This window comes from Manis javanica, chromosome 9, assembly GCF_040802235.1.
Source record: "Manis javanica isolate MJ-LG chromosome 9, MJ_LKY, whole genome shotgun sequence".
NCBI lineage: Eukaryota > Metazoa > Chordata > Mammalia > Pholidota > Manidae > Manis > Manis javanica.
In genome coordinates this window covers 43146808-43158182 of record NC_133164.1, presented here as the reverse complement: position 1 = coordinate 43158182, position 11375 = coordinate 43146808, and positions in this window count along the sequence as shown.

The window sequence follows — 11375 nt, the reverse complement described above, 5'->3', positions numbered from 1 at the left end:
GAAGAATGAGCTTCACAAACACTCAAGGTAGGAGAGCAAGGTACAGGCTTTTATTTAGAGATGAAGTGAAAGGACAGAGCTCCCAGCTCATGCCAGGAGGGGACACGAGAGTTCGTAGTGGTGTGTTGTCCAGGGGGTTTTATAGGTAGTTGAGGATTTTTCAAGAACATCAAAAAAAGGCTCAGGAGTGTGGACTTGCATCACCTGCCCTGTCCTCAAGGCAGGTTGGGTCGTAGTCTGATTGCCAGGGCTGACAGCAGAGTCACGGGTTATGCTGATAGCCTTGCAGAACATTCAAACATTCCAGGCCAAGTTCCTCCTGGCCTTTTGACCTTCAACTGATCTCACTGAACATGTCTATATCTTTACCCTAGAGAATTAGTGTGACCTTGACTTTGCATAATGCTTAGCACAGAGTTTCAGTAGGGTCTTCTTTGCCCATTGTTACATTGCTCTGACTGTAAATATTCCACCCTGCTTTTCTCAGAGGCCCTCACCCTACTCTGACTACACCCATGGTCCCTATCTCAAAATCCCTGGATGATTCTCTGGTTTTCTTCTCATTTCTTTCTTGTTGCCTATTTCTGTATCTTTTTTGTGTGGCTTTCACAGAGATTTCCTGGCTTTATTGTCCATCTCTTCTATATTTAAAGAAAAATTTTTTTCAGCTGTCTTATTTAAAATTTTCTGATCTCTTTTTTGGTCTCTCAGTTTTCATTTTTATACCCATGTATTTCATCTTTCTCTGTGTCTTCAAAGTTTTTGCCTGCTCCTTCCACTGAATTTATTTTTTGGAGTTTTTTATTTCTTTTATATTTTTATTTTGATCTCTTGAATGTTGGAGGATTTTCTCAAATGCTTGGCACTGCTAGGCTGTCTATTTTTATTTATTTATATATTTATATTTTGGTATAATTAATCTACAATTACATGAGGAACATTATGTTTACTAGACTCCCCCCATCACCAAGTCCCCCCCACAAACCACATTACAGTCACTGTCCATCAGCATAGTAAGATGCTGTAGAATCACTACTTGTCTTCTCTGTGTTGCACATAGGCTGTCTATTGATACTCAAAATGAAGCATTGAGAAGCTGCAAGTTCTTTTTGCATGGGCAGGGCTGATGGGCTGGTGGGCTTGCCACTGGTTATTGGGCAACAACCGAGTTTTTCTCTGGAGCTTCCAGATATCAGCGTCATTAGGTCTTTCTTTGGGGGTGGTTCATGTTTCGGAGAAGACTTCCTAGATGTATGAATCTGGCTGCTGGGGCTCTAAGGGTAGGCAGAAGAAGAGAAGAGGGCTTTGAGCATCTGAGTAGTTCTGTGTACTACTCAGGCCTTCTGTGTATGAGATGTCCCTGTGCCTCAGGCCTTCTCTGTATGAGATGTCCATGAGTCTAGGGTGGCTCAGATTCAACTTCTCAGAAGAATGAACATTTGTTCTCCTCAGGGGGTGAGCATAAAGGGAATTAATTGCCTAACCACATATCCTGGGAAAGGGGACCTACAGGTCCAACTGCTCCTGAAGAAGGCTTTCCACCCACCCCAGCCTTCAAGTGCACTCCAAATTCTGTATTACTGCTGAGTTCTAAAACTTTCTAGGTTCCCAAGGGCAGATTGCATGGCTTGTTACCATTGCCCCCTGAGAACATTTAAGTTTCAGCTTTTTCTTTGCTGAGTTAGTTACCACTCCTTAATTCACTTTGCCTTCCAAAATTTCATTTGCACCTTTTTCCTATCCTCTTCATCATCAGGGATTCATACTGCTTTTCTTACTTTACTATTGCTTTAGTAATAGTATTTTCACAAGGAAAATATTCCCTGTATTTCATGAGGGACTAGAGATAAACACTTGTGTTCCTTCTGCCATGTTTAACCCTAATTGAAATTAAAAACAAACAAACAAACAAAGCAGAGCCACACCCTGTCTGGGCCTCCTTGTGGCCTGCAAGTTTGTGATATCAGTTCTAAATCATTCTTTTGTTTTGACCGAACTTTATTCCTGATAAATATGACTAAAGGTAAGTAACACAAATTGGAATCTAGCTGTTTCAATACTCTTGAAATAGTTATTTGTTTATATGGGTTGCTTACCTAGTTTCTCCCCTGATTTTATTTTAGTATCTTCTACAAATATACCTATCATGTCAAGAATCTTCAATCCTGACATCAACATCTCTGGCATTCAGAAACAAGTCAACAAGGTGTCAGTATCACTTGAGTGTCTGGTATAATTAGGACAGAAGGATCCTACAGTGGCAGACACTTTCACATTGAAAATCTGCATATACCTAAACGATTAACAAAGCTTAGCTAATGCTCATCTTGTTTGTGTGGGTGGAAGCTCACAGAAATGGAATCTAACCTGTTTAATGTTAATGAATTACATTCCATGGCTAGGTGACTGCCTTTTGTCTTAAACACTAAAGTCAAACTAAGCTGTTTATTGTTCAGCGATGCTTTGCCTCACCACTTGTCTTTCAGTTGCAGAAAATACATTTTTTTTTTGCTAATTAAATTGGTATGGATGTCTAATTAACCATGAGTATCTGGACAAATTCTTTCCCTCTCTTCTCCTTTTATTCCATACTCCTATTCAAAACCAGATCCCAGAAGGAGAAACAGCATGCCTTCACCAGCTCATCATGTCTTTTATGAAGCAATATTTCTTCTATTCCAGGCTTTGCTGCAGGAGCAAAAGCAAGAACGGGAGTGATAGCCTCAGTGGCTGAGGGCCTCTGATTTCCTATCATGCCTCCATGTGGGAAGCCCTGGAGCACCCACTTCATGAGGATTCTGTATGTGGAGAGGCCCCTGAACACACTATGCAGCATGGTATGACCAGCCATCCCAGTTTGCCCAGATTTGCAGGGGTACTGAGGGCTACACCACATGAAGCTATGTCAAGTCTGAGCACTTATTAGACTCCAGGGTGTTTTCCCTTTTACATATCACTGAGATCAATGACTGAAGGGTCCCCACCAGTAAGATGGCGAACTTCCGGCTTCTCTTCGGGGTCCTCAGTTCCCGCTGGCGCCACCTGAAGCCCAATCACCTCTCGCCCCCCTCCCAATCCCAGCACCTAGCCAATAGCCACCAGCCCCATAGAAGTAACACCACAATCACCCCACGCCCCTTCCTATATAACCCAGCACCTTTCCCTAATAAAGCGGATTTCTCCGGTGAATTGCTGCTGTGTATCATTCCTTGCTTTTCATTGGTGCCGAAACCCGGGAGATGGGACACCCCAACTGGGCCCCATCTTCCCCCCGACACCAGCAGCAGCTTGCCCTCGTCCTCTTTTTCTGGCGCTGGCTCATCACACTCACCACTCCTCTCTGGCCTTTAGGTAAGTTTTCCCCCTGGAGTGGGCCACTCTCCCCTGAGCTATCGCAGTGCCATTGACTGTGATCATCCGGCAAGGCCCTGACACTCGGGGACGAGGAGGGAACTCTCCCCGCCTCAGGCCTTCATGGCTGCGGCAGACCCTCAGGCCCCTCCTCCAACAGCCATAAATCCATGCCTCAGGCCTTCACAGCTGCAGTGGACCCTCAGGCTCCTCCTCCGGCAGTCATAAAGACACTAACCATTCCTTCCATCAGTGCTGAAACTTTTTAAGCAAAATTTCCCCGGGGTGGGCCACTCTCCCCCGAGCTATCGCAGTGCCATTGACCGTGATTGTCCGGCAAGGCCCTGACGCTCGGGGACGAGGAGGGAACTCTCCCCGCCTCAGGCCTTCATGGCTGTGGCGGACCCTCAGGTCCCTCCTCCAATAGCCATAAATCCCCGCCTCAGGCCTTCACAGCTGCGGCAGACCCTCAGGACCCCTTCCAACAGCCATAAACGAGGTGACTCCTTTGTGGATGAGAACACTCCCTTTTTTCCCCCCTCCTCCTTCCGTTCCATCCGTCGAAATCTGTTCTGTCTGCCGAAAATTCCTAGTGCTAGGTACCTCGTGACTCCAGCACTCTGCCTTCTTAGAGAAGTCTGGGTGATGACCCACACTTCCTAAGAAATTCTGACTTGGATACGAGTTTCCGCAGACCACTGAGGATCATCGGGGACACCCTTTGTCTGCTTGCGGTCTGCTTCCAGTCCGAGGATCTCTGTTCGTCTTCCCCTGTTTTTCGCCTTCTCTGTCCTTTAGCCATGGGAGCCTCCTCATCCCTCCCTGAAAGTTCACCTCTTGAATGCCTGCTTAAGCATCTGGCTACCCTCTCCCTGACACCTGATATAAAACCAAAACTTCTCCGTAAATATTGCTCCCAAGATTGGCTGACATACCCCCTAGACAATAACAACCAATGGCCCACAGGGGGAACTCTTGATCCTAACATCACTCTCAATCTCTTTAACTACTGCCAGCGCCTGAAAAAATGGAAGGAGATTCCCTATATCGAAGTTTTTCACCTCCTAGCTCAAAATCCCAGCTTCTGCACCACCTGCTCCCTGCCCCAAGTTCTCCTAGCCTGCAAGCCGTCTCCCTCCCCTCCCCACACTCCCAGTCCCTCTTCAATTACCTTTGACCCAACTGACGAGCCTCTGCCATACAGGCTTCCCCTTCGGCCCCTCCCCCTCCTACAACCCCTCCACTGCCGCCTCTGCCTCCACCCCCGCAGGAGCCTCCTGTCCTCTCCCTTCCCCCTCCTCCCCTCCCTCCACCACCATCTCTTCCCCCACCTCCCCCTCTCCTCCACCATCCCCCTCACCTCCCCCCACCGCAGATCGAGCCTGAGCCTTTCAGCACCCCTCTAACTAAGTTCCAGGAGTCTCCTCCGTCTTTGCCCCCTCAAACTCGGTCTCGAGGGCCTCCCAAAATTATCGCATCTTTGACCCCATCACCTGTTTCCCCCGCACAGACTGAGCCAGAACCCTTCAGTCCCCCTCAGACTCGGTCCCGAGGGCCTCCCAAAATTATCGCCCCCCTCTGGGAGGTAGCAGGATCAGAAGGCATCATGCGCGTTCACGTCCCTTTCTCCTTAGGAGATTTAGCCCAACTATAGAAACGCCTAGGTTCCTTTTCCACTGATCCCACAACATACATCAGGGAGTTTCAATGGACCCTTCAGTCTTACAGCCTCACACATCATGACATTTTCATGCTCCTGGCCAATACTCTCCTCCCTGAAGAGCATAGATGAGTTTGGGACTTCGCCCAAACGCATGATACCGAAACCCACAGGACTGACCCCACCTATCCCCCTGGCCCCACTGCTGTGCCCGAACAAGACCCACACTGGGATTATAACACTGCCGTGGGTCTCCGCTCTCGAGATATTTTTGCCTCCTGCTTAATAGCAGGTCTGAAAAAGGCAGCTTAAAGTAGTCAATTTTCAAAAGCTCCAGGACATAATTCAAAAGAGAGATGAAACCCCCTCTGAGTTCTTAGACAGACTCACTCAAGCCCTATTACAGTATACCAGCCTGGACCCAGAAACACCTGAAGGAAGACATGTCCTTATGACATACTTCCTAGCTCAAAGCTACCCTGACATTAAAGCTAAAGTCAAAAAGTTAGAACAGGGCCCCACTACCCCACAGACTGAGATCCTAACAGTGGCCTTTAAAGTCTTCCATAACCGGGAGTAGGAGAAAGAATGCTGTAAACAAAAGGCTGATCAGGCCAATTTCCAAATGTTTGCCCAGCTGATAAAACCACAACCTGGGCGCCCCTCTACAAACAAGCTCCCCCCAGGAGCTTGTTTCAAGTGCACAAAAGAGGGACATTGGTCAAGGGCATACCCCTCCCCCAGATCTCCTACCACCCCATGCCCCAGATGCCACAAAAAGGGCCACTGGGGGTCTGATTGCCCAACCACCCGAAGGGGAGGCTGGACGAACAACCCCCATCCTAAGCCCACCATAGTGGGGCTGGCAGAAGAAGATTGATGGGGCCCAGGGGCTTCTTGCCCGACCATTTCCATCACCAAACAGGAGCCCAGGGTTACTTTAACAGTAGACGGTCGCCCCATCTCCTTCCTCCTAGATACAGGAGCCACCTTCTCAGTCTTGCGAGAATACCGGGGCCCTACCACGCCAGCCATTACTCCTATAGTCGGGGTAGGAGGTAAACAGATTTTCCCATTAAAACCACCCCCCCCGCCCCTTTTATGTACAATCCAAGACAATCCCATACCTTTCTCCCACTCCTTCCTGGTTATGCCCCAGTGTCCCATCCCTTTACTAGGACGGGACATCCTTTCTCTCCTCCATGTTTCCATAACTATATCCACTCCCACAGCCCCCAGTACTCCCTTTCTGATGGCCCTCATAGCCGACGACCCCCCTCTACCCAATGAAAGCTCCGGTTCCACCCTCATACACCCTGTAAATCCCAAAGTTTGGGACATTACAAGCTCCTCCGTGGCCCTATGTCCCCCTGCCTCTATCAAATTACGTGACCCCTCTCAGTATATCTGTCAGGCCCAATACCCCCTAACCACTTCAGCCCTCATAGGCCTCCAACCCATCATTCAAGATCTCTTGAACAAAAATTACCTCAGACCCACTCACTCCCCATTTAATACCCCCATATTAGCTGTTAAAAAAACCAACGGATCTTTCCGCATTGTCCAAGACCTTCGCCTCATCAACATGGCCGTTGTCCCTATCCATCCCTTAGTTCCAAATCCATACACCCTTTTATCGCAGATCCCTGCCTCAGCATCCCACTTCTCAGTCCTAGATCTCAAGGACGCATTTTTTTCTATCCCTCTGGACCCCTCCTCCCAAGATTTTTTCACCTTCACCTGGATGGACCCATGCACGAGACATTCTGAACAACTTACTTGGACAGTTTTGCCACAAGGCTTCCGAGATAGTCCCCATATTTTTGGACAAGTCCTAGCTCAGGACCTCAAACTGTTTCATCATGATCACTCGAAGTCCACTTTATTACAATATGTAGATGATCTTCTACTCTGTAGTCCCTCATGGGAACAGTCTCAACTTGACACTGCCTCCCTACTTAACCTTCTAGCTTCCAGAGGTTACCGGGTATCCCCCGTCAAAGCTCAAATCTCTTCCTCTTCTGTCACTTACCTCGGATTCCTTCTGTCTCAACAAAGAAAGTCCATTACTTTAGACAGAAAACGACTCCTCTCTTACCTACCTGTTCCCTAAACCAAGACAGAAATCCTTTCCTTTCTAGGCCTGGCTGGGTATTTTAGAGCATGGATCCCTAACTTCTCCCTGTTGGCAAGACCCCTATATGACCTTAGCAAGGGCCCCCTGAAGAACCATTATCATCCTCACCCCGACACTCCTTCATTAAGCTCCATCAAGCCCTTGTGGAAGCTCCAGCTCTCCATCTCCCTGATTTGTCGAAACCCTTCTCATTATACATTCATGAGAAGTCCAGTCAAGCTCTAGGAGTCCTAGGCCATCCTTTGCCCCAGTAGCTTATCTCTCCAAGCAATTAGACCCCACAGTTCGGGGATGGGCCCCCTGCCTACGGGCATTAGCCACTGGGCAGTTCTTGCAGAAAGAAGCTCATAAACTAACATTTGGGGCGCCCCTAACCATTCTGTCCCCACATCACCTAAAAGATCTCTTAACCTACAAAAGTTTACAGACTCTCCCTCCCTCCAGACTCCTGACCTTACTGTCCTCTTTCCTCCAAAATCCAGACATTTCTTTCCTCCCCTGCTAGCCCCTGAATCTGGCCACTCTTCTTCCTCTACCCTACTCTCCTCATACTCCCTCACATGATTGCCTAGAAGCCCTTCACAACTTCCTTCCATGCCACTCCACGATCTCCAAAGGAGCCCTCTCACACTCCGATCTCATCTGGTTTACTGATGGGTCCTCCTTTAAACATGAGGGCACCCACTACACAGGATACACAGTAGTCTCCCTTGAAGATGTCATTGAGGCACGAGCCCTACCCCCTGGTACAACCAATCAGCAGGCCGAACTCATTGCAGCCACCAGAGCTTGCACTCTGGCCCGGGACATGTCTCTCACATTGTACACTGACTCCAAGTACGTATTCCACATTCTCTTGTCTCATGCGGCAGTATGGAAAGAACGAGGCCTCCTCACCACAAAAGGAAATTCCATAACTAATTCAGCCTTAATTACTAAACTTCTAGAGGCTTCACAACTCCCACACCAACTAGGCATAGTCCACTGCAAATCACATCAAAAGGATGACTCCCCCATTGCAAGAGGTAACAACAAAGCCGACAGAGTAGCCCGGTCAGTTGCCCTATCGAAGACACACCAGACAACAATCCGTCTGCCCTTGCAGTTTTAGCCTTATCACAAGACACCCTCTGCTCCCAGGACAAAGAGTCTCTCTTCTGCCTCTTACATGATCTGTTCCATCCCAGCCCCCAATCCTTGATCCATTTTTTAGAACCTTTTTTTTCTCTCTCTCCTGAAGACAAAACCCTACTTAACGAAATCACCTGTAAGTGCACCATCTGCCAACGCACTAACCCTAATACCCCCCTCAAGGCCCAACCCTTCCCAGCTCATCAAGCAAGGGGTAATGTCCCCGCTGCAGATTGGCAAATAGACTTCACTAACATGCCCCCTGCACGGTGTACCAGATACCTACTCGTGTTAGTAGATACATTTTCAGGATGGGTTGAAGCTTTCCCCACCACTAACAAACGAAAGTCCGTGGTTGCCTCTATCCTCCTCACCCAGACTTTTCCTAGGTTCAGAATGCCCACTTCCCTCCAATCAGATAATGGCCCTGAGTTCACTGCCCAAATTATCCAGAACTTCTCCAAGTCTCTCTCGCTCCCCTGGCATTTACATTGTCCTTATTGACCACAAGGTTTGGGAAAAGTAGAAAGAGCCAAAAGGACTCTAAAGGACATCCTGACCAAACTATCTCTAGAACTACACCTTGACTGGGTTCGCTTACTTCCCTTAGCTCTACTCTGCATTCGGGCCCTCCAAAAGAAACCTTCCTTCTTGTCACCCTTTGAGATCATGTACGGCCTCCCAATTCTATCCCCGGGGCTCCCTTTCCACAAAGGTCCAATTCCTCCCAATATGGCCCTTCCACTACTCTCTCTCCTCGGCACTGAATTGTGGAAATATCAGGATTGGCTCCTTCCTGATCCATCCACCTCCCAAAATCCTCCTGTCTTACAGCCCGGCCAACTAATGTTTTATAAGCCACCAGAGGATCGGCCCTCTCTCACCCCAAAATGGGAAGGTCCACACCCAATTATTCTTTGCACCCCCTCAGCCGCCAAGCTCTCACTGCCTGATAACTCTGTCACCCCTTGGATTCATATCTCCAGGTTGAAACCAAATACCCAGGACCTACCTTCTATGGACACCCAAGACCCATCAGTCACAATCCAGAGTCCTTCAGATACAGCCCAAGATGCTGTCTCCTCTACCACACCTCATCCCTCTGATCCCTTGAAACTCCACATCTTCCGTGCACTCCCTTTGCCATCCATACCTGAATCATGACTTTTTCCTCCTTTACTGCTCTCTTGCTTTTTTCCCTCATTCCTATTGTGTTCCCTGCCACCCCAGCCTCCTTTGTATGGCGATTCAAAGTCAGACAGACTTACACACAGCATCAAACAAAAGTTACTGCCCTCATTGCCACATCAGACTGCCCTCTGAAAGGCTGCTCTGAGCCTTTATACCTCCACTTTCCTCCCTCCACCAAAGTGTTCACTAACAGCTACCTTTATTCTCCCTACCTCTGCTTCCTCTATGACCAAAGACAAGCCTATTGCAGGCAATGGCAAGACACCTACGGGGGATGTCCCTACTGGTCTTGCGCCATTCACTACATGGGTAACTTCCAGTACCCACAGTATTACTCCTCCAACAGTTTCATGAAATATCCCAATGGCTCATTCTCCTTATCAATCCCAGATCCCTGGGACTCTTGATGGGCCGCCAGAGTCACAGCCTCAGTTTACTATGGGGGGTCCTCGACCCCCCACGGTACCCTTCATATCTCTCGAGAGTATGTTCCCTCTCACTCCCAGATCTCTCAAGTTGCATCAGATATCAGACATTCCGAAAAAGTCATTATCCAAACTCTTGACGGCGCCTCTTCATCTTCTTATTCCTCCTACTCTTGGTTACAGCTCATTCAAGACACCACCATATTTCTCAACCACACCCTCAACACCGCCAATTGTTTCTTGTGCGCATCACTACAGCGCCCACTGCTGGCCACCATGCCCCTTAATATTTCCAACTACTCCTTCCATGCAGAAAGACAACCCCTCCGCCCCCTGGCAGACATACCCCTATGGGAACCAGAATACGCAGATAATCTCACCATCCACCACTGTGTAGGCCCAACTCCACCCCCCTCCAGCGCACTTCACTGCCTCTCTATCTACACCCCTACCTCCGGCTCTAAGACTTTTACACAACCGGGACACTTCTTTTGGTGTAATGGCAGTCTTTTCAACTCACTGCCTCCCAACTCCGATACACCCTGCATTTTCATCACCCTAATCTCCCAGCTTACACTTTACAGCATGGCAGAATTTCTTGAGCTCCAACCTCCCTTGCCCTCGCGCACAAAAAGGACTGCTTTCCTTCCTATCATGGTCGGTATCTTTTTGACCACCTCAGCCATTGGGGCAGGGTTTTCAGGAGGAGCCTTGGGTCACTCTCTATGGGCAGTTAGAGATCTCAACGCCAAACTTGAGGGAGCCCTGACATCCACTGCCGATTCCCTAGCCTCTCTCCAAAGACAGGTCACTTCGCTTGCTAAGGTCACCCTTCAAAGCTGGCGGGCCTTAGATCTGCTTACAGCCGAGAAGGGTGGCACCTGCGTCTTCCTCCGGGAAGAGTGCTGCTATTACATCAACGAATGTGGCATTGTAGAAACTGACATCACCAAACTCACTGACCTTGCCTCCAGCCTCCACTCTGCTTCCAATTCCAACCCATTCTCTTCAATACTAACAAACCCCCTCCTTACCTGGCTGTGGCCCATTGCAGACCCCATAATTATCATTCTTCTCGCCTGTCTCTTCTTACCCTGTATAATAAAGTTCATCAAATCCCAAGTCGGAAAAATCTCTAATCAAGCTTTCAACCAGCTTTTACTCAGGAACTACCAGCTTCTGGCCACAGAAGATCCCTCACCCTCACGAGATCTCAGCACACGCTGAGATGGACCCCTCTCTCCACTGGAAACTGTTCCTGGAAACAATGGCTGCAGACGCCTGGCTCCTGACACCCATATCCTCTTGGCACCATTGGAATCAACAGGTCCTCGACCTATGGTTACAGGGAACCTTCATTGATTTCCAACCTGAAGAAGTCCACATCTACTCGTCCTTACTGTGGGGAGTCCTATCAACCCTTTCCTCCCAATCCTCAAGCCCTCACTCCCTTCTCCGCCCACATTCAGCAGGAAGCAGT